Here is a 23,983-nt window from a genome sequence, read left to right on the forward strand (position 1 = left end):
ATTTGTTTCTTTTTTTGTTGAATCATCCTGTAAAATATGAAAAATGTGTAAAAATAAAAAGCCTAAATGTAGTTAAAAATGTAAGAAAAAAAGAATAAAATAGAGGACATGATCTCAGCAGCATCACTGGTAGCTACAGCCCTGTCCACAAGAGCAAGATAATTGCAACCCACTGTGCCAGTCAATGTACATAACCAGCGGCTGCTTTTAAAACGAGTTCAAGGTGTTATTTTCTTGCAGTATGTGTGTAAAAACTATACCAACTCTGATTTACTTGAAGTATGGTTATCAAAATGACATTTTCATTTAGGAAATATGCTCTTGATTGTGTTTGAATCCTTAAATATCTTTTTGATTTGAAACTAAAAAGCTTAAAAATCTCTGCACTGCCAAAATGATGTTACTGCTTTAAACATTGTTAATGCCAAGGTACTTGTCAGCTGGAAAGAGAGAATCACTTCTCATTCTTAAGACTGTTGTCCAAAATCAGACAGTAAAGAGGAACTCTTATTTTGAGAAAGCTTTTTTTAGACTCAGAAGGCTGTGTTTAAAAGTCTCAGACAATGTCTCATATTTTTAGAAATATTTTTAAAATAACATGCACTGGCAGTTGCCACGGTGTGTTTTTGTGTTCACGTCTCTTCAGGTCACTATCACATTTTATCAGAAAACGCATGGCTGGCCTTATATGAGATCTAAACGCTTCACAAATAGTTTGCGTGTGTGTGTGTGTGTGTGTCTATCTGTCAAGGGAACAGGGAGAGAGAGTGAGACGATATGCACAGACACATAGCTGTAAACATGTTATTGCATCTTTTAGTATTTCAAATAAAGCTATATAAAATGTGTGTAAGTACTCCCGGTAAATCCACAGCAGTCTGTTTTCTCTTTATTGCCAAGACTGAGTATGTTTACATGCATTTCAGTACAGTAACCCTGTCCCTATATAAATGATAACCATGGCCGAGGGTTTTAGAAATACCAAAGTCTAAATACTGAGCTCACAAGGGGGGTTTGATGGCATGCCTCCCTGAAAAAATTTGGATTTCCCTGATCTAAATACAGATGGGTGACAAATTAAAGGAAAAACCAACATAAAGTGTCTTAGTAAGGTGTTGGGGCCATCACGTGCTGCCAGAACAGCTTCAATGTGTCTTGGCATTAATTCTACAAGTCTCTGGAACTCTACTGGAGGGATGGAACTAGATACAAGAAAGATTTATTTGTCATTTCACAACACAGGGTTGTATAACGAGATTTTGATTGTAGTTCCCTTTATGCTACTAAAAAACAAATGTTATGTATAAAAATGATATACAGTAGATCAGTGAATATATAATAAGTCATGGAAATAAAAGCTATTTTAAATGGTGGAGTGCTGGGGATGAATTTAGTAGTCTCTCAGCCTGAGAGAAGAAGCTGCTCTGTAGTCTGCTGGTACGACAGCTGATACTTCTGTGTCTCTTTCCAGACGGCAGCAGGGTGAGCAGGCTGTGGCTGGGTGGGTACTGTGCTTTAGTATCCTTTGGGCTCTGCGCAGGCACCTCACCGATATGCTCGGTAGGTTGGTACCAATGATCTTCTGAGTGGATTTAATCAGCCGCTGCAGAGCCCTCCGGTTCTGGGCCATGCACATCCCATGCCAGATTGTCATGTTTGCAGTCCGGATGCTTTCTGTTGCTCCTCTGTAAAAGTTAATAAGTTAAAAGTTAAAGCACGGTGAGGATCATGTTTTTTGACTTCTCCATTGCTTTCAAGACCATCCAGCCTGCCCTGCTGGGGGAGAAGCTGGCAGCGATGCAGGTGGATGCCCCCCTCGTGTCCTGGATTGGTGACTGCCTGACTGGCAGACCACAGCATGTGCGTCTGCAGCACTGTGTGTCGGACAGCATGGTCAGCAACACTGGGGCCCCTCAGGGGACTGTCCTCTCTCCCTTCCTCTTCACCATCTACACCACAGACTTCAGCTACCACACAGAGTCCTGCCACCATCAGAAGTTTTCTGATGACTCTGCTGTGATGGGATGTATCAGTGATGGTGATGAGATGAGTACAGGGCTGTGGTGGGGAACTTTGTCTCATGGTGTGAGCAGAACCATCTGCAGCTCAATGCGACAAAGTCAAAGGAGCTGGTTGTAGATCTACAAAGGGCCAAGTCACCAGTTACCCCAGTTTCCATCCAGGGGGTCAGTGTGGACATTGTTGGGGACTACAAATACCTTGGACTACACATGGACAATTAACTGGACTGGGCTAAAACCACTCAAGCTCTGTACAGGAAGGGCCAGAGCCGCCTCTATTTCCTGAGGAGGCTGAGGTCCTTCAACATCTGCCGGACAATGCTGAAGATGTTTTATGAGTCTGTGGTGGCCAGTGCTATCCTGTATGCTGTTGCATGCTGGGGCAGCAGGTTGCGGGTAGCGGACGCCAACAGACTCAACAAACTGATCCGTGAGGCCAGTGACATTGTGGGGGTGGAGCTGGACTCTCTGGCGGTGGTGTCAGAGAGGAGGATGCAGGCCAAACTACATGCCATCTTGGACAGTGTCTCCCACCCGCTCCATGACGTGCTGGTCAAACAAAGGAGCACCTTCAGCAGAAGACTCATCCCCCCAAAATGCACCACAGAGCGCCACAGGAAGTCATTCCTGCCTGTGGCCATCAAACTCTTTAACTCCCCCCTCTAAGTGTCAGTCTATATGACCTTAAGTCATTAAACTGGACATTGGATCATTAACATCACTGCAATACTTGAAATAATTGTCCAATATTCTCTGTTTAATACTGCTGTGCAATATACTCTTTTCAGTTTAATATTCCCTATTTATTGATATTTATTCATACTTCTATTACTGCTATGCAATATCCACCGTCTCATAATAATCTTAATAAGCTACACTTAACTTGACAGTACATGCACTACTACTTATTACTTATATTATTACATTGTTTAATTATACCGTACATACTTATCATCAACCGGTAATCCACTTTGTACTTTACACTTATTGTAATTTTATACTTATACCCACTTGGTACTTAATTTATCTTGCCTGTATTATAGTGTATTATATTTTTTGCTTAATACTTCTATTCCTGTGTGCACTGACCTGACAGTGAGCTGCTGTAACAAAAGAGTTTCCCCTCGGGGATCAATAAAGTATTTCTGATTCTGATTCTGAAAGACAGGAAAGGGGGAGAGAGGGGATGACATGCAGCAAAGGGCTGCTTACTTCTAAACCAATCTCATTACACTTTTCATTCAATTCACCAACCGGTAAGACTATCTTTGTTAAAATCAGGTTTAGATTTCCTAAATAAGTTAGCTAAATTTAGTTGGCTAATTAGCTAAATAGAAATAGTAGGCTAGCATACACGTCATCGATAAATTTATCACTTGCTGCAGTCGCAGATCTTTCTGTATACTGTATATCACTCAATCATATATATAATACACTGTCTGTCACTGTATTTGTATAGTACTTGTCATACAAACATTTGTAGTGCTTCACACAATAAAATATACAAAGGCTACAGTGGGCGTGTGTTAAATAAATGAAAAGGTATGACATCGGTACATTCTTGTCACATTTTGTAAAGTTGTGAATTGAATTAAAACTAAATATATAAGTTGTCATGAACACTGTTATGCTTATCTGACAGAGATCATAAAATACAGCAGTAGGCTATAACCATAGGGCTATAACAAAACAATGGACAGATGATGCAGTTGTCCCACACGTTTTATTTGACTGACGTTGCTTTAAAATGACGGCTCTGAAGCAAGGATATCTCTTTTGTTTAAATGCCGGTTGTCTCGACTCCTTTCTCCTCGAGTCTCTTCCTCACATCTTCCGCTCGCATCTCTAGTGGGAGGGACTACGACATGAGGAGAGTACCGAGGAGAGGAGCAAGGAGAGGAGAGGTACACCTGAGAAAGGCCTAGAGTCATCATTCCTCATCCACTTCCTTGACATGGCCAGTGCACATGATTTATTAGCTGTAATTGTCAATTAAGGTGATGCAATTATGTGAATCTTTAAAACCTATTTTGTTACAGAATTCTTGTTTATGCCAATGTTGTGATGTAGTACTCTGCTCATTTAATTAGTGGTAGGGGTAACACTTTACAATACAGCACACAAAATTGTAAGTAGTTACTAAGGAATGAATGAGGAACAAATCAGGAATGAACTGCTAGTTACCAAATAGATGACAAGGAGTTCCTGAATAACTCTGAATCACTATAGTAGGTATTGGTAAGTTACCTATGAACAGATGGTTAGATATTGTCTTAATGAACTAGTATCTAATGATTTGCTCCTTGATATGTGTGAATCCACATAATGGTAACTTTACTTAATGCATCGTTCCTGATTAACACTGAATAAGGTGCTAAATGGCACTTGATCAATAACAAATAATTACTTCCTTATTACCTACGTATTCATTATTTTTGTCCCCTCAAATAAAGTAGTGTATCATCATGAGTGGCTAGGCTACTAGTAATGCATCATTGCTTCATGAGTATCTTTCTATTAGTTAACATTATTTGTTTTGGTCGCCCCTCAAGCGAACTAGTACATCTGCCTTGCATATGACAAACAGCTGAGGTGTTAATGGATATGCATCATTACTTTATGATTATCTTATTAGTACTTACCATTTTTGTGTCACCCTCAGGTAAAGTGAACCATCACCTTCAGTAACTGACAAATACTGAGTTATTAATCAGTATGCATCATTGCAAGTACTTTGTGCAACTACTCATTAAGGAAAAAAAGGAAAATGAAAAAATTGAGAACAATAATAAAGCACAATATAAAAGATTTTATAGAACAGCAGAGGAGGGGTCCTGAATCATCAGAGCAAAACTACACAGCAACACTAACAATTAGGGGGGAAAATGGCTCCTCTTTACAAGAACATACTTTGTTGAAACATGAATAGGGTTACACATACATTGGCAATTTATACAGTCATAATTAAAACTTAAAATACAAAATATTAAGTTAGTGCACTCTTATTGTAAAAAACAAAACAATAAAAAAAAACCTCAATTTTTTTGGCCCTGCGGAATATTTGTAATAATGTCCCGGCCATCTTCATGTCCTCTACCTTTCCCTCCAAGCCATCCTGCACATTACGGGTTTTACAGCGGTTGGAGAAGGAGGGCAGGGTCTGCCCTCTCCCCATTGTCCCCGAACCTCTTTATATACAGCAGAAATTGGGGCAGTGTCCCACCAGATCATGAGCAACACATATAGTCCGTGAGCCAGGACCCCAAATTTGGGCCACTGGTACCGTCTGGATGGAATAATTCTCTAAGTGATTTTTGGCATAGTATACACCCCTAGTGCTAGAAAATATGTGATAGCATTGCAGTGGTGGTAGCTTTTTGTGTGTTATCACTCGATTTATAACCCCATGCCAAAACACTCTTTTCAAAACTATACATAGAACAGAATGAAGCATTCTACTTCAAACTGATGGTTCTCTCTTATTATTGACCCTTTCTCTTTGAAAATTGGTAGGAATATAACTCCGACTATGTTTTTCAGAAAAGTAGTTCAAATTAGAATCTCTACAAATGTTATCTATGACTGGCAGTGGCATTACAGAGACTATACATTACATAAAATGTACCTCTGTTTTCATGAAAGATTTAACAGAAAAGTTTTCTCTGTACATAACATAAAGAATGAATACCATGTTTACATACATAGATTCGAAATTTAGTATGAAATTCAATAAACTAAATATAGTGTAAGTATGAGGTATAGGATAACTTTTATATCACCATTTATACATACAAATATCACCTTTGCTCTGAGTGAAGGTAGTCAGAGTAGCAGAAAAGATGTTCTGTTCGACACATACAAGGAGAATCAAGAAGAGTGAAAGATCTCTATGGGGTAAAGAGACTGGTCTTGAGTTGCAAGATATCACAGGCACACGGATGGTAAGACAGTGGAGGAGCTTACTGACCAAAGTCAGTAACAAAACTAGTCTCATTAGCTTCATAGTCCATGAATGGAGGAACAGTACAGAGCAAAGCTACGGGAGAAGATTCTGTATGCAACTGTGACTGACAAATGTTACAGAATCACATCTCAAGACAGTGAGGAAGTATCAGCTTTTCAACATCAACAAGAAGAAGCAGATGGCCACCTACTTCTCCATGCTCCCCATGCCACAAGAGAGGGATACCGATCTGTAGTTATCTGCTCAGAAGACATAAATGTCTTTATCATGTCTTTGGCATTCTGATGGATTGAGGCCCCAATATTCCAGAAGTGTGGCACTAGAACCCGAATAAACCTTGTAGACATCAGGATGGTTGTTGACATAGAGGTTTGTAGGGCTCTATTCGGGCAGCATGCATATGCAGGATGTAAGCGCTTTTGCAGGAAAAGGGAAGACAACTGTCCTAAAACTTCTGACCAACAACAGGGAAATTCAGGACACATTCTTCAGATAGAGAAATTCAGTTTGACACAGCAACACAGGGAGTGCAAAGTATGGAAAACAAAGTTTGGAAAGCAGTCTTTGATTAAATATTTTCATTTTACAACCAAATGGGACCAAGGTTATGGCTGTGTGGAACCACATTTGAATAATTGCACTGTAATTCTATATGCTATGACAAAAGCTTAAGATTGTTTTTGATTTGGGAGGTAAGGTAACATTTTCTGCTGTACTGATGTTAATATGGAATTTATACAAAAAGCAATTAGTTATTTGAATTCCTGAACAAATTCTCTACAAATACATGTGATTATATGAGTCCCAGGGTTTTTATTGACTTTTCCAAAATAAACAGACAAATATTTTTCTAAAAATTAAATGATTCACTCTACTTAAATTGGGCACTGTACTGCGAGCGCCACCAATGACTCAATGTAACAGCATTTGATGAAAAGTGCTTGAACTCAGGTATCATTGTGAAAAATTTCAATGTTGAGGGGGCCACTTTTCAATAATGTTTATTTTAGGGTATAAAATGCATGACAGCACACATAAAGCCACCACTGGTGCAATGCTATCACATATTTTCTAGCTCACTCAAAAATCACTATGAGCATTATTTCCCTCGGATGGTATCGACCAACCCTACTGGCTCAAAGACTAATGGTGGGGACACACAGGATGCAGAAGCGATGGACAGCTGCCCGCTTCCTTTCGGCACCCATGTTAATCAATTGGACTGTTCAGACACAGTGCGTCGGCTCGCACTCAGCAGCGATAGTTTTGGCGTCTGGTCTATTTTTTCCCGTGTTGCGAGCCAATCTGGCAAGAAAACACACTGAGAAATTATAATATAAACAATATAAATTAATATTATATATGATATAAATGATCTGATTCTGAAATAATATCTCATGATAGCCAACCATTTTGATTTATCTGCCCCTCTCCCCTCTGTTCTCCTGGAGTGTTTTTTTCCCCCCACGATGAAATATCAAGATTCGCCCATCCACTATATTTATTAGAAATATTATCACTGTCGTTTGTGATTGTGTTTTTTAAATTACGTACATATTCCATATAGTTGTCTCTAAACAGAGAGAGAGACGAGCACACACAGATGATCACACAAGGTGATCCTTTTAGCTTAAAACATAAAAAGCTTTAAGTTATAAATTCATGAGGTTATTATAAAGATCAGCTCTTTATTATGATTAGAAAAAAGCAGAGGAGCAGAAGCGCTTGTTGACCGCTTGTCGTGAACAGCCAGGCTACTGCTCGCAGGAGAAATGAAGTAGCTTGGCGCATCGCGGCGCTTCCGCCTCCTCTGTGTCCTCGGTGTATTACAAGACAGTAAAAACAATAAGGTAAACACAAAGTCAGTCAGTCAATTTACACATGGTACTAAAAATACAATGTGGACAGTTCACAGAAAAAAGTTAAGATCACCTTGGGGTACTGATAGTAATTAATTAGGGTAGTTAAAAAACGGTTGTAAAAAACAAAAGTGTAAGTCTGCTCAGTCACTTAAAAGTGCAGCACCTGCAGGGATAAAAAGAAAACAGCTTTTTATATCTGCCTGTTGAACATCTGGGTGTCCTAAAACCTTGTCCAGAAGGGAGTAGCTGAAATTCATGGTACAATGGATGTGAGCTATCATTTAAAATTAGACTTTTTCATTGCCGATGGGCTGTTGGGGCCCTTTCGTCCCTCCAGGAGCTTCTTCTACCCTTTCATAAATTGTTCTTCTCTTATTAGCCTATCATGCATCTCTCTTTGTTGTCTGATAAGCATTGTTTTTGGTCCATTGCTGGGACTAAATCTATTAGGTCGTCTGCAATTCCTCCCTCATGCTCACTAGGGGGTGCCCCTTCTCCTTCTACCCTTATTTTCAGCGTTCCTTTTGTTGAAACTCGATCTCTCCTGTCAGAACTACATCTTCTTGCTCATCTTGCTCCTCTACCACTGCAAATTGTCCTGTTCTAAAAGAGTTTTTGTCACCAGAGTAGGGTGGCGGCTTAGCTGGACGTGGTGGCGGGTCTGGTCTACGTCCCTTTAAGCCTGTATCTTTTTTTATCTCCTCACTCCCTGCTCTCATCACCCACTATCTCCCTCAATTTCTTTATTGACTTCCGGTATGTGTCTCCCGCTTCCTTGAACCAACTCAATACTTCCTTTTCCTTGTGTCTTTTTCCTATTCTCTTATCACTGGTGTGAGATGCTTTGTGATATCTAATGCTCGCTTCCACCTCATCACAACAGGCTGTGTCAAAAGTGCCCTCAGGTGGCCACTGATGGCTTGTGGCTGTTCTTTTGTTGAATTTTTTCATGCACTCCAGAATTAGTTTTTTGTAGTCTGGATGCCTTTTGATGATCAGTTTCACTGGGGTAGGTACCCCTTCGCCTGTGTTGCTTTCCCCCATTTTTATCCCTGTCTTGCGCAACTAGGATCCGATGTTGGGACTTCAGCCTCTTTGTCTAATTATCTTGTTCAGATCAGCACTATTACTTTACCTGCTGTTACTGCGGCTTTCTATTTTCTTGGAGAGTCAAAATCAATACTCAGCTTTCCCACCTGACTTATCTAGGGCTTATGGTAAGGCACAATTATCAAAACCCCATTAACCTCGTAATCCTCTCTGTCTTTGACCTCTACTTTAGTACTATTGCTCTAAATTGAGCCTAGATAAAAGACTACTAGTACTACTATACAAAGACTACTACAACTGTCTAAGAGTTCTGTGCTGATCTTCTTTAAAAAAAGAAATTAAAATGAGGTGCAATGCAAACTCTGCTGGGTAAAGCTGCATATGACAAGTCTACAACAACTATGCATGGTCACTTCTGATTTAAGCTCCCAGCCGAAGGTGGTGGTTTTCATCTTCACATAAAAAGCTTGACATTTGGGAAATAGTGTCCGTTCATTTTGCCTGCGTTTGAGCACCAAGCATCATCGCTGTAAACACAGAGTCCTCTTCCTTTCATCTGGTGTGCTCAGCTCAGCTGCAATCGGCCCAATTCAGCTGGCTACCTGGGATATACCCTACAGTTCCAAAATCAAATTCTGTAGCATGTAACAACCTAAAAGTGAACAATTACAACATTTCACTGAGAGACAATTATCCATTCATGAAGCAATCAAAAAACAGTTTAAACTATTTTTCTTTTTATTCATTTTGATGGTGCGAATTGAACAAAGATCTCTATTTCCATATCAACTATACAAAATAACTATGGGGGTTGTCACAAAATACAATATCCTCATCTCTTTTACTTGTTCCTAACCCACTCAAAGTTGTTAAAAATGACACAGTGTGCAGTAGGATTATACGTTCGGCTACTTTCGGCTCGGAGCCAGCACACTGAGAGGGTCACGTTGACCATGCTCAGTAGACTTCCCAGACCCAAGAAGAGGACTTAAGCTAAAACCTTCCCTGCCACAGATATCAATCTCTCCAAGTCCTTTCATTGCAAGAGGTAAGGACGCCATCCCAGCCTGTGATCGTCAATTTGTGTTCAGCATCTGGAAAAGGCATACAGAGAGAGAGGGGTAGTTATGTGTGATAGCAAAAACATAAAGAAATCAAAGAAATTTAATTGCATTGCAAGACAAACAACAGTAATTCCTTAATGCAAGGTAACAATTGGCTAGTCACATTGAAAATGATAACCACGAGCTAGCTTGCCAGGTTTTCCCATACAATGTAAGCTAGGCTACCTAACTACTGTCTAAAATTCATATGACAAATTTAACTGACATAACCCACATTTTCTGTGACAGTTTTAAATGTTTAGTGGGCTACCCAAATACCGTCGAATGACAACAGAAATCAAAGAACATCCCGTTTTCAGCATGGGGACGGCAGGCTATCTGACTTATCTAACTTTACATGATGTTTAACAGTAGAATGCGCTCCCAGAAATGGAAAATGATGAAATGCCACGTTTGTGAGTAGGCTATGTAAGGTAATAATGTAGGCTATCATAATGTATCATGTTTCAGATCAGACTTTTTACGCTTCTCGTTGTAAAAGTGTTAAGGGCTTAGGACTAGCTGTTGCTACTTATTAAATGTAATGTTAGGCCTACCCAGAGGAAAATTTTGCACACATTAGTCTTTTCTTTGTCTCACCAGAAGTAAAACTGCTTCTTATTTGGAGCGAATTCTGACCGGTTTCTCCTAAACGCCCCCTTAGGAGAAATAAGGAGCAAAAGAATAAATCAATCTAAGTCCAGTTTGATAAAAACAGTAGAAACAAACGTTATTTTGCTGTTCTTATAGGCTTCTCAGAGTTTTCTTCTTAACCTTATGGAGAAAAAAATAGACAAGAGAAAAAGCCTGCGTGATTCAGATCTCAGTATTGTCTAACTTTGGTATCAAGTATGTGTTATGTATGTCTGATAAATGGCTTGGTGGCAGTAATTTAAGAAACACATGACAAAATGTGTATATAAATGAAACGTGAAGGAAAAGTAATGCACAAAATCTTTATTAGAAATGAATTACAATCTGGAAAATGTTACACACCAAAAAATAAATCATTGGATCAACGTAATTTCATCACGCCACCTATATTCCATCTAAATAAATCGAGGAAAATCTCACATCTGGCATTAACAACAGATACCGACATTCTTGTTCTTCCAAGCTTTCTTTTTAACATACTACATGTAACTCGTAATTCTTTTCAATGCCTCAAACATAAACTCATTGCCCAGTGTATTATGTCAGTCCTGCAATAGAAATGCTATTAAGGTCCTAATGCTCAGTTTTCTACTGTTTTAGAGAGGTGCTGATATAACTGTATGGTCATTTTGGAGGATGTAGTTTGTTGAACGGAGTTATACTGAGATGTGTTAATATTTGGTCAACACTGATATAAATTGGTTGGACAAAATATTGGAAACACCTCTCTGAAACAGCAGCAACCAAAACAACACTATAACCTTCATAAATGTCAAATTTATTACAGGGCTGCTGCATTAGTTTTAGCTAGGTGGGCCTAATAAATTGGACAGAGTGTATATGCATGTAGGAGATCTTAGAACCAAAATAATATTGTCTCATGAAGAAAACTGAGCCTACATAATTCTGCAGGATGTGTGGACAATCACAAGAACAAAGCTTTTTCAATGCTTTCAAGAAATTTGTATTTGAAGAAAATACATTCAAAAGCAAATAAAATATACACACGTACGTCGCAAAAAATCCAGAATAGTCGAGCATTAGCCTACTGCAACACTGCTTGCACATTTTTTGCTGTGTTGTTGACATGTCAAACATTGTCCTAAAAACATTTCAAAGCTTTAAACTTTGTGCAGTGTGCAGTGGAAAAACCCAACCTGTCTGGGATACAGACAAAACACTTCAGGATGTATGCAGGATTTTCAGTCTTTTTCGAACTCACTCACACCAGCAGCTCATTTTCAGGAATTGTCCCTTTGACGACAACCTTTATCCATCCAGATTGCAGATGATACCCATTTATATTTATCGATCAAGCCAGATGAAACTAACCAGTTTTGTCAGAGTTTACCATCAGAAAGTTGCAGGTCATCCAGGTGTTTATGTCCTTAAGGCATGCTTGAAGTTTAGTTAACTGAAGTTATTGTACTTGGTCCCAAACACGTCCGAGACACATTATCTAAAGATATAGTTACTCTAGATGGCATTGCCCTGGCCTCCAGTAAAACCTAACATGGCAGCGGCGGATGGCCGCCCACCATTGAGTCTGGTTCTGTCCAAGGTTTCTGACTCTTAAAGGAAGTATTTTCTTGCCACTGTCGCTAAAGTGCTTGCTCGTGGTGGGATTTGTTGGGTCTCTGTAAATAATATAATAAAGAGTACGGTCTAGACCTGCTCTATAGGAAAAGTGCAATGAGATAACTTCTGTTATGAATTGGCGCTATATAAATAAAATTGAATCACTGTGGTGCATTGCATTCAGTTCACATGAAGCTGCTGCCAGTGGGGAAGTTGTTTGCTGCCTCTTACAGTGTACAGTACTGTTTTTAATGTTTTTCTTTTAGCTCGCTGAGTTCATACTGTGTTGAAAATGTGAAACTGTGAAATCCAATTGTTACAATACAGTGTGGGGGAAATAAGAAAAATAAACCACCAGAATATCAAAGAAGAAATATCGTAGTTAGTTTATTACTCTATGTTTTGAGAATCCATGTTGTAGAGAACAGGTTTTATGTCCACAGGCTTCTTGTAGCTTTGACTTTTTATCAAAGAAGCAGCTCTTTTCTAACACTGTTTGTGAGTTTCCAAACATATAGAAGTGCTTCAACTGTCAATTGTCTATGGGGAAAATGAATGAATTTATGGAACCAGGGGTGCCTTGAATAGCTCCTCCCACTTTTCAACTCTACAAAATGTTTTTAAAAAAAGCTGTCAGAATGCTCCTGTTCTATGTGGGCATGGCCTCCTGTTATCTTCAGAGGCAACGGAATGGAACCAACTGTGATGATACAGGATTCTGGAAGTCTGTTGTCTGCCTGAACACCAGTAAGTTAACGTCAGAACAGAGTGAAATTAACTCGTATCCACTACACAAGTCTACACAGTCTACTACAGACAACTACAGTCTACTACAGACAACTACGGTCTACTACAGACAACTACGGTCTACTACAGACAACTACGGTCTACTACAGACAACTACGGGTCTACAGACAACTACAGACAGTCTACTACAGACAACTACGGTCTACTACCAACAGTCAGTCTACTACAGACAACTACGGTCTAGCACTGACAGTGCCATGGATCAAAGAAAAACGAAGAAACAGGGTTAGATTTGTTGGCGCTGCTCCTCAGGCCCGCCCAACATCTCACTCGGACTTCCACAGTCTGCAAAAGGCCCTTGATGATGCACACCAGGAGAACCATCGCCTGAAAGGGCAGATAGGCAGTCTGTTGCAGCATAAGGATGAATTATCGGCTGAAAAGATGAACGTGCACAACGCTAATCACAAAATAGGCAGGCTGGAGAAGTTTGTAGAGGCCTTGGAGAAGCAGTTAGAAGCTGCACATAAAAAGAACAACGAGACCATTACAAAGTATGAGTCACAGATCTCCTTCTTCAGGAAAAGTCTGCAATTCCGGATGGAGCAGATGTATTTGAGCCTGCAGAGCGAGCAGAGGTATAAAGCGATAGCTGCAAGATTGGAGGCAGAGAAACAAAAACTCTCAGAGCAAACTGATCAGACGTTCAAGGCGACGTTAGAGAGCCAGAGCAGCGTTATGCAGCAGCTCTACCAGAGTAACAAAGAAATGCTGGATCTCAGGAAGGAGAAGGAGGGCCTCTCTGAGAGGCTCACAGAGGCCTCAAACCAGCTCTTGAGCCAAGAATCCAAATTTCTCCAGAGTGACAAAGCTTGGCAGTCAAAACACGATGATCTGCAGGAGAAGTTCAGGAAGGAGCTGTCCGAGAGAGAACAGAGCTGGGAAGTCAGATTAAAGCAGATGGAGGAAGAAAAGAAACTACTGGCAGAGAGAGAACAGACCTGGAAGACCATGGTAAAGCAGATGGAGGAAGAAAAGAAAGAGCTGGTCCAGAAAGCACAGAGCCTGGATACCACAGTAAAGCAGGTGGAGGAAGAGAAGAAAGAGCTGGAGGAGCTCTATCTGAAAACTAAGAAGAAGAGGAGAGGTTTCTGGTTTCGCATGAAGAAGGTGAAGACTAGACAGACAAAGGTGGAAAAAAGGAAAAGTAAAAAAGATAAGGAGATGAAAACGAAAGAAAAAGAAAAGGAAAAGAAGGTGGATGTGAAAACGGAGAAGAAGAAGGGCTTTTTCAGCTGGATGCACAAGAAGAAGTGTGACAGCAACAGTGAGGTGGAGGAGGCTGCTGCATGTTCGGCTCAGGCTGGACAACTGTAGCCACCATCCCCACCCCCTCACCCTTCTACCCTCCTCCATCTCCTTCACCCCCTCTTTCTACCCTCCCTCCATCCTCCCTCCATCCCCCTCCTCTATCTCCCTTATCCTCACCTCCATCCCCTCCCCATCCTCCACCCCTAAAGTTGAGGGCAGCACACTGGCTCAGTGATTAGCACTGCAGCCACACCATCCACCTCCACCTTGTTTCTGTGTGGAGTTTGCATGTTCCTCCATGTGTCTCGTGGGCTTTTCTCCTGGTGCTCCGGTTTCCTCCCACAGTCCAAAGACATGCACGTTAGGCTCATTGGAAACTATAAATTGCCCCAAAATATATTAAAAATTCTTCATTAAAAATCAAATACAATCAAATAAAAGTTCACTCATATTTCTGCATGTGTCTGCCTCTCTGAATAAAGACATAGAGTATACATACAATTGTATGACATTATGGTTGGTATAAAGTATAAGTACTGGTGTCTGTCATCAAATATGGCTTTTTTAAGTTGTGATTTAAACAACACCGAAGTCCTATTGGGAAAGAATCAATGTTATGTTGTCTAATAAAAGCTGTCGTTCCAACTGGCAAATTATGGAAAAATTGTGGGGTTTTTTTCATCAAGGAACCACACTGCTTCACTTTGCAAGGTTGGATCAACCTCATCACACCACAGACGCCACTTGCCTTGTTTTATGCCTGCAGTGAATGACCTAATCAAATTTTACTTTGCAATTACATTAATTTAGCAATCAGGAAATATTTGTGATTTTAGCCCAGAATCACCATATTGTCATATAAGCATGAGGTAGTAGAAATTAGTATCAAAACTGCTGTGTTCTAATCCAGTGTGTGTGTGTGTGTGTGTGTGTGTGTGTGTGTGTGCTAGTCAGCCAGTCAAAATATCACCAACACTGAGTGAGTCCAGAAATGAGAAGTGTGCACAGGTGCTTAAGATAAACAGTCAAAGTCTACATCCCACACACACATGCGTGCAAACAAATTAATTCTAATGTCGGCTAATTTATTTTCTTAACACGTTCATACTTTATGGTCACTGTCAAATAGGTTGTAGGCTCGAATTTCTGGGTTTTTTCATGCAAATGTATGACTTTATAATATCAAAATATTCTAGTTTTTTTCTTGTAAAATTACCACTTTAATCCCAGAGAATATCAGAGTTTTTTCTCGGAATATTACCCCCCTCCCCAGTTCTGTAATTTAAGTTGTTTTACCTGCAATGAACCTAATACGCTGCAATTAATCAAAGACAGGCAAAGCTATTGTAGCTAGCCAACTACTACTACTTGGCCCCAAACACCTCTGAGACACATTATCTAAAGACATAGTTGCTCTAGATGGCATTGCCCTGGCCTCCAGCACAACTGTAAGCGCCCTCTGCGTTATCTTTGATCAGGATTTCTCCTTTAACTCCCACATGAAACAAACTTCAAGGACTGCCTTCTTTCACCTATGCAACATTGCAAAAATCAGGCACATCCTGTCTCAAAATGATGTCGAAAAGCTAGTCCATGCATTTGTTACTTCTAGGTTGGACTATTGCAATTCCTTATTATCAGGCTGCCCGAATAAGTCACTTAAGACTCTCCAGTTGATCCAGAATGCTGCGGCACGTGTACTGACAAGAACTAGGAAAAGAGATCATATTTCTCCAATATTAGCTTCTCTGCACTGGCTCCCTGTAAAATCCAGAATAGAATTTAAAATCCTTCTCGTCACCTACGAAGCTCTTAATGGTCAGGCACCATCGTATCTTAAAGAGCTCATAATACCGTATTACCCGACTAGAACACTGCGCTCCCAGAATGCAGGGTTACTTGTGGCTCCTAGAGTCTCCAAAAGTAGAATGGGAGCCAGAGCCTTCAGTTATCAAGCTCCTCTCCTGTGGAATCAGGTCCCAGTTTGGGTTCAGGAGGCAGACACCATCTCCACATTTAAGAGTAGGCTTAAGACTTTCCTCTTTGATAAAGCTTATAGTTAGGGCTGGTTTGGGTGAGTCCCTTAGTCATGCTGCTATAGGCCTAGACTGCCGGGAGACTTCCCATGATGCACCTCATTCTTCTCTCCTCCTCTCCCTCTCCATCTGTATGCATTTTTATCCCATTAATGCATGTTACTAACTCAACATCTCCTCTCTCCTGTAGTTTTGTGCTTTCTCGTCTCACTCCTCTCTCCTTCTGTCGCTTTCAGCAGGTATTTCTGCCTCCAGAGCTGCAGAGTCTGGATCTGTGGTTGTGGGCCACCTGCTGCCCCCGTGTTCCTGCTCGACAACTGCTACTACAGTTGTTGTTATTGGCTCTGTTACTAATACTGACATCATTTTTCCTATAGCTGTCATTTCTATTATTACTAATTTATTAATATTAACACTACAATTACTATTCTACTATTAAAAAAAAATCTACGTTGTCTTTGCATTGTGCCTCCCCCACCCTCCCCACCCCCCCTTTCTCAAAACCTAACACAGCAGCGGTGGATGGCCACCCACCATTGAGTCTGGTTCAATCCAAGGTTTCTGCCTATTAAAGGAAATTTTTTCTTGCCACTGTCGCCAAATGCTTGCTCATGGTGGGATCTGTTGGGTCTCTGTAATTAAGATTATAAAGAGTACAGTCTACATCTGCTCTGTAGGAAAAGTGCAATGAGATAACTTCTGTTATGAATTGGCGCTATATAAATAAAATTTTATTGATTTGAACTGGTGTCCTCTGGGTAAGGCTCGGGCTCTACACCATCCCTCCATGTGACACACTCCACACTCACACATTGCTCCATGGAACTGCTGGCCTCAGTGTCTGTGTTCTGTTGGGTAAAATAAAACAGAAGGCCCATAAACAAAGAACACGATTCAAGTTTAAAAGACAAAGTGCAGCAAGAGACTGCAGGCAAGACAGTTAAAACAGAAGTTAGCACATTATTTAACATGTGTTCTAGAAAATTGCACATTCACAAATGGCCCATTAGACATGTAAAGAAGAAATACAGTTGCACTTATAAATAAAATGGTACAAAGCAAAATCAAAGTGTTTGGACATCCCAATAAGCACTGTTATATTCACTGGGAGACTAGTGAAGGAAGAAGAGACAAAACTCTATGAAAGAGCTGCAGATTTCAGCTGCTGAGTGTGATGGTGCATCAGTCAGCCACATCAAGAGCTCTGCAAAAAAATGGCCTATGGGAGTGTGGCTATACAGGTACCATCACACACACACACACACACACACACACAGCCTGTTGCTCTGAACTGCGTTTATGAGACTTGGTTTGAAGTTTTTTAACTTAACATTTTAACAAGCATGTATTTTACCGTGATTACGTGGGGGGCCCTCTCTCAAAGCTGAGCTGCTAACGTTAGCTTGACCACATCATCGGTTCCATTCCTCCGTCTAAAAGAGGAAGGTTCAGCCTGTAGCAAACCCTCTTCTCCATGAACAAAATACTGAGGCTTAAATGCAGTTTTAATAAACAGCAGTGCTTGAATGTTTTTTTAAGCTAATGTCAACAATGAATAGACGATTGAAACGTTAGCTAATTTAACGTTACCTGTAAGAATAGTGAGTGACAAAACTGATGTTTTAGGGTAACCTAGTCTACTGAGAAATGGCTAAAAGGTATGATAACTCATTTGTATCACTAAACTAAACACAAGGGTTGAGCAAGTACTTGGCTGAAACAAGTACAGATAATGTACTTTTTATGAGTACAAGTTTCAGAGTAAAATGTGTCAATATTTGTTCTGTAAATAGTTATCTTACTCTTGTGATCAAAAACATTGCTCTGAAGCTCAATTCTGAAGCTGTTCTGTAAATCGTTTTCTAACAAATAGAGCAACTTCTGATCAATTTCAGGCTTAAATAAACAACTTCCGGTTAGTCCCACCCACGTCCGGTTTAAGCCCCACGCATTCCGAGTACGATACAAATACAGATCATTTAGTTGGTTGAACAGATGCAGATACAGATAATGGTGTTTTCACTCATCCCTACTAAACATGTAGATATATATTCAGAATTACTTACCCTTGACATCGAGGATGCAAAACAATTGGTTGAAAATATTCCTGCGTGTCCGTTAAGCAGTTAAATTCAAATGTCCCGCCCCTCCTGCTTCTACGAACTTCCTGCTTGGTTTTTTGGTCAGGCTGAGACAAGAGGAAGGCTATCAATCTCATATTGATGTTAAATTGAGGTCAGTTATGTGTAGGAGAAATAGGCTGGACAAAGAGATCTTATTTTGAATTTTTATTTTTGAATTTTGAATTTAGCTATTTTATCCATAGGCTGTTACCTCTGGTCTTTGCTCTGGTCCCCAAAGTAAACCTCTGAAAAGCACATGCCCAACACAAAATCTACCTGCATTTGGCAGAGGGCGAGTGTTAATTTCTTCTCTTACCAGAAGTGGTCGTTTTGCAACCACATTGGACTGTGATACCAAAAATGAAGTCACTTGATATTAGTCTATGGTGAAAAACATTTGGTTTGGACCTGTTGCAGTATTGTTATCTTGAACTGCATAACTCTTGAAATGGTCAAATATGCTGTATATTTGAAAAAAAAAAAAAAAAATTAATTAAGTGCCCCAATGATGCACAAACGAATGGCGTACGTTAATGCATTATGCCAAATTCTCCTGTGAGCTCACTGGCATTTGTACCCAATATAGAATTTGAATAAAAAGATGATAACTTTTCAGAACAACATGGGGGATCACGCCTATCTCACAGAACATAACACCTGGTCGCTCTTTATTTTACGGTACACGGTAATAAGACGTAATAAGCTGTACTTTATATCAAATTAGACCAAAACTAGAAAAAATATGTTCTTTATTTGACAGTAAACAAACACAGTTATACCCTAATTAGACACCATACACCTAAATTATGTAATTAGAAATTTATGTAAATTATGTAATTAGAAACCGCATATAATGCCGTATTAGACCCAAAACATACTATACTTACACTATTATACCAAATTATACTCTAATTAGAAACCAAACAGGAGATCATAATACGGTCTAATTAAATCAAATACAACACCATATCAGATCCAAACTATGCTACAGTTAGAGGCTATTCTACCCGTACTACCAAATTATGCTATATTAGACACCACAGGCTGTAATTAGACGACTTTAATGCCATATTTAAATATTTATGGCAATAACCAGTGTTAACCAGTGTTGGGCAGTAGCAGCACTACAAGTAGCGGCATTACTAGTTTAACTACATTTCTCAGTAGCGTGGTGGTAGGGTCGCTGTTTTCGGAATCAAATAGCTTTTCAGTAGCTTAGCTCTTTTATTGATCAAGTAGTGCAGTAGCGTCCACACAACGTTACATCTCCCCAAGCATTTCAAGTAAACCTGAACTTTTCTGAAGTTCAAGCACAGCAGAGCTTTTTGCTGCGGACTGAAATAAAACAGCTAAGGATCAGTAAGTGATGCCACCGTGGCATTGAAGCAATGCAGTTGGAAGACTGAATTCTATGGATGCTGCATAACTACCTACAGACAATTGAAATTCCAAGGGTGTTCTGGCTGAATTCTGACCGCTGCTGAAAACCAACTGAGATGCAAGTTGCTTAGCACCTCACAGTAAGATGCAAAATGTCTGATGCCAAATACAAAGCAGCTCCTAGATAAGAATATAGATCATGTATTTAAATCTCAACAAATAATTACTGACACAATTTCTAGGGGTTATCAAAATGCTGACCTTTTTACATTTTGTTTTTGGCAGAGCCAGAAGCAGACACAGAGACAGAGGTTGTAGTAAGTAAAAGGTTTTAATGAACCAATGATCACATGGAGAGGTTTCGCAGGGGCAGGCAGGTAGGTGTAATGGAGAATGGCTGGAGATGAGCTGAGATGGCATGTGTAGGAGAAAGCTGGGTGACAACGCTGGTCCTGAGGTACAAAAGAGAAGATCCAATTAACCATAGGCACAGGGAAAAACACAAGAAGGAACACTAGAAAACAATCCCCAGCAGTTCGACCAAGAGTACAATACTACTGAGTAGGACAAAACAATCTGGCAAGGAGTGATTGCAGAGCTGGCATATTTAAACTGAGAGTTGATGAGATGATTGGAGTCAGGTGTGGAGCCGAGCCAGGTAAGGTAGCTGCGCCCACAACACATACACACACACACAAACGGGGGAGGAGGAGACAGGGAAGAGACAGAGGAGAACATCAAGAAAACCCAGAGGCAGACCTGGGGCCTCATTTATAAAAGTTGTGTACGCACAAAAGGCAGCATACGCCACTTTCTAAGCAAACTTTGGGATTTATAAAAAACAAACTTGATGGGAGAATGTGCGGCCCTCCACGGGAACTCTGACCTATGCAAACGCACACTGGAGAAATGAGAAACTGCGACTCTGATGGCAGAAGGATGAAACTCAAGAAACGGTTTGAAATTGATAACACTGTGTGAAATAAATACTTCACTTACTTAATGAAGAGTTAATTTGCAAAAATGGATAAAAGCCATTCTTAAAATGAATAAACAAACACAGTTTGTTTCCTGAAGTGCACAGTAAAAAAACATTAGGATAATACAAACGCAGATATCTGTTTTTGCAAAAGAACCCCTCAAATATGTCTTACAGTTTAATCAGATAAATTTAATTGTATCTGTAATTATTAAACAATACTTGCATGTTATGAAATTTATTCTGATAAATAAGGTAAACAGTAGGATATACAAATTACATTTAAACTGATGCTGTTTTCAATGTGTCAGTCTGGCAGATACCAGCGCATAAATTCAGAACTATGCATTGAGATAATGGCCCTTGAATTGTCAGTTACAGTCAGGGTAATTTATTAAGTAGATCTTTCAGCGTACAGCTTATGTCACATAAAACAAGTCTTATTTCTTTTAACTCCTTGGCAATTGAGTCGATTGCATCTGTGAGGACACGGCCGCTGGAGGTGCAGTGGAGACGCCAGGGCTGGGTGCACTCATGCTCACCTGCAGCACCCCCGATCCTGCTGGAACACGCAGCAACTAAAAACAACAGAAAGTGTCCCATTTGTTTGTTTTTAGTATTAGTAATGCCCACACTGTGTCCACCAAACAACATCTTCTTTCTCACTTCCACCTTTCTGTCAGCATTTGCCATCATTGTCTTCATGCAGTCAGTATGGCTTAATATTAATTAAGGGTGTTTCACTGACCATTTATAGGCAACTATGGGCGTTAAAAGGGCGGGACAAGAAGCTCGCTCACGTGTGCCAAATTTCAAGTTGATTATGATTTATAAAGGGAAATTTTAATTAATACGGGGAAATCTGTGTGGGACGTGTGTGTGCACTGTTATAAATCTGAATATTTTTCTGCACAAGCACTTTCAGTGTTTCATCCGTACATAACCTTTTGAAGTGAATTCTACACACAGATTTATAAATGAAGCCCCTGATCTGTAAAGACTTAGAAAAGGCCAAAGACATATCTAAATATATATATCTATATATCTAAATAATTAGTAAGTAGGAGAAAACTGCATGTAGTAGTTCTTCAAGAGTGCAGTTGTTCGCCAAACTACTGATTCTCATCTTGTTCTGCAAAAAAAAGCACCTTAGAAAAAGCACAGCGCTTCATGGGGTTTTCACCTTTTGTTTTGTTGGATGTCTTTTTTTATTTTTTCATTTTATTTGTGAAATAGTGTGGAAAAAAGTGACATAAACATAATAGACATAATGGACAGACATACAGACAATAACAAAGCAGCTACAATGAATGTGATGATATGATAAGAGGGAGTAAATAGAGATTAGGTTAGATTAAGTTGAGTATGTGTTGGTAATGTGTGTGTGTGTGCATGTTTGTATGAGAGGCAGTGTATCCATGTTTAATGAACCAAGAGAGGTTAGTGTGTAGAATAAGACATGTGTGGCGGAGAAAAAGAAGAGGGACATAGTGTTAATGTTATAGTGATTATAAATTATGATATTAACGACAATATCATTATGATAATATAATGATAAAATAATATGATAATAATATAATATTATAATAGTCACCATATATAGTACAGTATAATATAATAATAACCATCACAATAATTACATTTATAGAGCAATGAGGACTGAGGCCAGACCATGACACCAGAAAAGCAACAGGCTCCCCCACCCCAGCAACCCAACCGGAAGTCCCAGAGGGAGGGGGGTCAGCATAGGAGCCAGACCATCTGGGTCTGCTGAGGAGTGGCATTCTTTGTTTTCTGTATTTGTATGACTTGTTGTTGTTTTTGTTTTTTTTTTCCCCTTGAAGAAGAAGGGAGGTAGGCCGCACCAACCCACACCGGAGCCCCCACCACGCCGCCAGAGGGCCAGGCGGGAAGCCACCGCTGGCCACCTGCAGCCAACCCAGTCCAGTCCCACACCCCATCGCTATTGTTTAACAGTTAAGATATTAAAAGTAAGAATAAATCTGTAATTCAGAATGGGCTTCCATATAACAACGGAAACGCTAGGTCAAAGATGTTCTGGCTAGCTGCTGCAATAACGTTAATAAAGTTAACGTTAAATGAAAAAACAGTTACCAACATCCAATATACTACTCTTGTTATTTCGTTGGCTTCAAATGAGGCTTAACAGTTTCTCTTGACTGTCCCTGAATATTACAACATTAGTCTGACATCGCGCAGAGTACCACCTGTAGCCTAACGTTACACTAGCTAAAAGATGACGTCTGCGACATCATCCAACAAAAACAGCCCATACAGAATGATTCAGTTTCTGTAGGGATCGGAGAGCAATTTGAGAAAAGACACCACCAGTCGCTGTTTGCTCTCAGCAGCTCAGGTTCTGGATGGTCCCCACCAGCCATATCCTCTTGCACGGCTAATGCAGCCCCAGCTTTGGCCTCTCTCCACTACATTTCTTCGGCATATACGCTGGCTTAAATAAATACGGCTGAATATCCGAGTCAGCAAAAACACTGTATAATGTATCCTCATCCTTTGCACACATACTTATTTTGGGATGCCCTTTTTGCTGTTGGAAACGTAGCTAGTTTGCAAGCAAAGACAACAAGGAAGTTCTGTTTTTGTGCGGCATCTAGAGCACGCCCCCTGGCTACCCAGACGCGGAAGCTAGATATCCAAGCTGAAATCACATGTAGTTCTTCTGTGCCTCCAATTACATCACTGGATGCAGGAAGAACTACTAAGTAACTACGAAGTTAGCTTTCTTGGCCCATGTAGCATGCACTGAGGAATGTATTGCTTCAATTAACTACATATACCATCAAGACTGACTGCACATCCACTTAAAATGCGCCAAAAATGACCTTTAAAAAGTGGAGTGGAAGTGGAGGTTTGATTCTGCACTGGTCAAAACAGACATGTTTCAGACACTTTTTGGGTCAACTGTTGGAGACTGAGTTGGCTCTCTGGGTGTATAATAGATTAGCAGTGCTCTGTGCGAAATGGGGGCACTTCAGCTTCACAGTTAAGTAAATTAATTTGAACACATGAATGAATTTTGAACACAATCAGTTGTCATGCTGATGGAAAAAACTAGGAAAATAAAGCCCCAGATAAAAATATCTGAAACTGAGCCAACCAGATACTTAACTACTGAAAAGTGCTAGTTAGGATT

The 23,983-nt window shown here is 40.0% G+C and overlaps 1 long non-coding RNA gene across 1 annotated transcript; it reads left to right on the forward strand.

The window, feature by feature from the left end:
- Positions 1 to 17,813: 17,813 nt before the first annotated feature.
- Positions 17,814 to 23,084, forward strand: LOC122886102. The gene is made up of 2 exons (XR_006380258.1): positions 17,814 to 20,785; positions 22,653 to 23,084. It is a non-coding gene; the product is annotated as an uncharacterized LOC122886102 (long non-coding RNA).
- The last annotated feature ends 899 nt before the right edge of the window (positions 23,085 to 23,983 follow it).

The sequence above is a fragment of the Siniperca chuatsi genome, linkage group LG12, assembly GCF_020085105.1.
Source record: "Siniperca chuatsi isolate FFG_IHB_CAS linkage group LG12, ASM2008510v1, whole genome shotgun sequence".
Taxonomy (NCBI): domain Eukaryota; kingdom Metazoa; phylum Chordata; class Actinopteri; order Centrarchiformes; family Sinipercidae; genus Siniperca; species Siniperca chuatsi.